A 4,545-nucleotide genomic window follows, 5' to 3' on the forward strand; every position below is an offset into this window, starting at 1 on the left:
ATCCACTTCTGCTGCCACTCTATCAGCATACTGCCTAGTTCAGCATTCAGCTATCCAGATGGCGCAGCAAGAGCCACCGCCAGCACTTAGCCCCGCAGCTGCAGGCAGGAGGCAACTAGCTGGTAGCTGGAATCTTTCTTTGTACTTGCTGGTCAAGCAAAGCTAGGCCGAAACTTACTGGTCTGCCACTGGCTGCAGACATTATGACACAAACAGGACTGTCTTGGGCATATATTGTAGTTCTAATTGCAATTCCACAACAACATAGACCCCCAATTAAAAAATCCACTTTACCCAATTCAAAACAGGGATGTTGTTGTCCATACACCTGGAATGTCTCACATGAAATGTAGATTCCTTCCTTTTATACGAGTTATTTTCATAGACAGAAGAAATCTGACCATATACACGTTTTCCCATCGCTCAAGTATCATTACATGTTGTGAAAATCCAGTACAACAATAAGGCATAGGCTATTTCCTGCAAGTGTTTTATCACCTGGTAAAAAAATCTGTTCTTATCAGCTTAACATCTGTTACATTCTATGTCACAGCACTAGAATATTAAACTAATTTTTGGCTCATGACAGAGTGCGAATAGCATGCTCTGCAATCAGGCTAATACTACGTATCACTTTATAAACACAGTAATATAGCTGATTTTACTACGATGGACATCTCTCCCTGTATAGGTGCGAGATTAACATTTCATCAAAAGATCTCACCTCACACTAAAACACCTGACTACTCTGGCCTGCGAATTATATCTGTGATACTCTCATACACACTTCCACCCACTTGGGGGCATGTCAATGAAATCAGGTGATGGACTAATTAATTAAATTGTTCATGAGAACCCCATTGCATGGTGGATAACTTCTTTTCCTGCAGTTGGATTACTACACTCGCCAGGTAATTCAAATGTTAACCCTTGGAGGGAAGGTGATGTTCTTTTTGAAGAACACTGTTGAGAACCAACATTTAAAGCTTCCTTCAGGAGGATTCTACTGCTGCCACATACATTACTCACAAGGACCACAAAGATTAGATATGAGAAATTAACGCTCTTACAGAGGCATATAGACAGTCTTTCTTTCCCTTGCTGTATTTGTGAGGGGAGTGGGAAAGGAAATTACCAGTTGTGTTACAGAGTACCTTCCACCACACATCGTAGAATGGTTTTCGAAGTGTGCATATCAATGTAGCTGTACATTTACTCTACCCATTATGATGTCAGCCAATCCATTTATAAGCACACAAACTTCACATAAAAATATTCTCTCTCATTTATCAAGAAAACAAAAGACAGAATTTCTACTGCTGATTGTCTCTTGGTAAAAACCTCTGTATTAGCCCTTCATTTTCTCAATGAAGTCACTTCCTGAGATGTAAGTGAGACATTGTAATACATTTGTCCACAATACTTAAAAGAAATGGAACAGAGCTTACCCTTCAACTCCCTTTCATCAGAGTATTGCCTACCCAACATATTCTCACGAATCCTCCAGCCATCGATACATAGCATTTGAATGCACCTGATTTCAGCAAGTAAGACATGTTCCCCACCAAGTCACAGCCACATGCTAATTCTCTCGAAAGCGTGTCACATTCTGACAGCACTGTTCCATTAGTTAGAAATCCTCAACCTGTCATTGACTAGGTAGAGAGCTATTACAAAAAGAAAACTAGCATACTGATGTTCAGTAGGGAATTCACATCCGTGCAGAGTACACACGGACTGCACAAAAAAATTCAGAAGCATAACACATACAATTCATTGATATCAAATGACTGTCTATAAATATCCCTTGTACAAATCCTAATTTCCTTTCTCATATTCCTATGATTACTACAATAGAAATATGACAATGTAATAATGGTGTCAGAGTCTCCATTGCCAGCATAGCCTCCCTCTCTCTCTCTCTCTCTCTCTCTCTCTTCCCCCCCCCCCCCCCCCTTCCCCCTGCCGCCCATGATTTTTTTTCTTATCACCCAAACATCCAATGGAGTAAACCTACAAATTATAAAAACTTTGCTAATGTCACATGGTAGATAACTCAATAACATTTTACCACATTGCTGTCTTCTGATAAGTCAAAAACAAATACGGTATGTGTTTTGACATTGACAAAATGTGGTGATCCCATGAAATCTTTGTATTAGTCCGTTGGAGCAGATGGCCACTGATCAAAGTCACTTCCATGTAACTATGTGAAGTTTTGTCACCTGTGCTGCAGAGAGGCCATATCCCACAGACTATAAGTCTCAATAGAGGGTTCTTGTCTTGGTGTTTCATAAGCAGTTTGATACATTGTTTTTGCTGTAACACATCAAAACAGTGTATGACTACAGTTGTCTGTACAGCAATACATTTTATTTTTCTACCATGACTTTAAGGTCTGTGTCAGGTGATAAACTGACATTAACATGTTTCGATCCATTGTCTTTCACAGAAAGCTGGACATCCCATGATGTAAGGTAAGCTGCTCCCACAACACACAGGATGGTTGAAATAAGAGACAGGTAGTGTTTCACAATGACAAAAATGTTGAAGACATTGCAACGTATGGAAACTGGAAGAGTTTCTGGTATTGTGGAGCATTTCCAAACAGCTGTCTGAAGATACTGACCTCCATATTAAATCTCATCTTCCACAGCAGCAGGATAGCAAATGTTTACGTGTTCTGTTTCTGAAGAGACCAAGAGCACTGACTACTCATATTGACGGTGCATATGCACCCACATATATGATCACTGTTTCGATGTCGAAGGTGGTGGTCCTCCTAACCTCCAAATCTTTGGACATAACATCTTTTATTTTAGTGGCTTAAAATGCGTAACTGAATGTGGCACAAGGGGATATTCAGCAGGACTTAAAACCACAGAGCACAGATAGTATGCACCATCAGTTGTCAGTCTCAACAGTGGATGAATGGAATGATTTCAGATGAACATGTAAGTACCCTCATTCCTCCATATTTTTGTTGTATTTTAATCAATTTTATGTATTTTGCATGTATTTTCTTAATTGTACCAGGTTTTATGTAATTTCAATGCATTTTATGAATTACTCGAGGTCCAAACCACCACGCTCAACGAATTGTCATGGCAAGAAAACATCTCATCGCATCACTCTCATGATGCTATCAGCCAAGGACACTGCAGCGAAGTTCTCAATTTCTGCATATTGGTAAACCACCCCCTCCATTACTTTGCAAGTGTCATATAAACATTGAAAAATCGCAAACCATGCAACACTGCATACATCACATGCCACAAATACTGTTTCTTAGTGTATGAAATAGCCATAGGTGCAGAAGCAACATTCCTTAACCAAAACATAAATTCAGAAAGATTTTATTAAGATTTGTCATTCCCCCCCTCCCATGTGGATGGATGCCACAAAGTATTCACGCATTCGTAGGATGAAGTCGGAGATTGGTAGATCTCATCAAGACAGTTTATATTACCAGCCTGTCCTCTACTTCAAGCAAGCTGCTCCTTTGTTAGACATATTGGCTAATGATCCTGAGCAAAACTCTAGATGATCTCTCTATGCATCTTGTATTGTTCCTGTCTTTAAGAAACCCTCAATGCATCATTGTCTCTGATTTAATTTGAAACTGACAAGAAGTGGTAGGGCACTATACCCACTACATTCGACATCTCACAGAGAAACAGAAAAAGCAGAGTTAGCAGAATTCCACGTAATCAATACATTCTGATATTTTGCTTTCAGACAGAGTATCACACGTGTTCCAGACTTGTACAACTGACCAATGATAGTGATATAGACCAGTATTCTCATTCCAGTACTGTACCTGCCATTCTGCAGAGACTGTTCTGTACCAGTCTCACTCACATGACCTGTCCAGTTACATACAATCTCTTTAGCTGCATGCATACTGAGTAAGTTTGCATTCCTTATAGGTGAATAGTAGATAAGAAGAAGAAGAAGAAGAAGAAGAAGAAGAAGCAATGTATAGTTTATGCACGATGGAGCTCCAAACAGAAGGGCTTGAAACATTTTACATAATCCATTTGTGCTACCAATTCTGTAGTATTGTTGTAGAGATTGGATTCCATACCAAGAAGGTAATGGAAAGAGAGAAATGATTGTAGAACATAAAAACACACTCCTAAGGTGGAATGGTTCTTCATTTAAGTATGATAAAATGTTAAAGCAGTATGGTTTCTGATATATTAGTCACATGGAATGAAATGGTGTTAATATTCCAATGCAGGAAATATATTTCCAACACCTGACATGCTTCACCCTGCAAGTTTTCTATCTAGAAGACTACTACCTTTTACACCAAAGGTGGAGAAAAACAGTTTCTTTTTGATACATGCACTATATAACTTTTTGGAGGTGTATAGTGCCCACTGATCACATCCAATTAAGATTTGTGAAATTATGATATGTTAAGCTCGCATCAGTCCTAAAAAATGATTGTCAGCAACAGAAAATTCATGAAACTGACATCTGATAAGGAAACAGACAGATGCACAGCAGCTGTGTTTGACATGTGTAATCACATGCCAT

General features: G+C 39.1%; 1 non-coding gene across 1 annotated transcript; it reads left to right on the forward strand.

Annotated features, from left to right (window-relative positions):
- Positions 1-476: 476 nt before the first annotated feature.
- On the forward strand, positions 477-660 carry LOC124803774. Its single transcript, XR_007017254.1, has one exon. It is a non-coding gene; the product is annotated as a U2 spliceosomal RNA (small nuclear RNA).
- Positions 661-4,545: the final 3,885 nt, after the last annotated feature.

The sequence above is a fragment of the Schistocerca piceifrons genome, chromosome 6 (genome assembly GCF_021461385.2).
Source record: "Schistocerca piceifrons isolate TAMUIC-IGC-003096 chromosome 6, iqSchPice1.1, whole genome shotgun sequence".
Lineage (NCBI taxonomy): Eukaryota > Metazoa > Arthropoda > Insecta > Orthoptera > Acrididae > Schistocerca > Schistocerca piceifrons.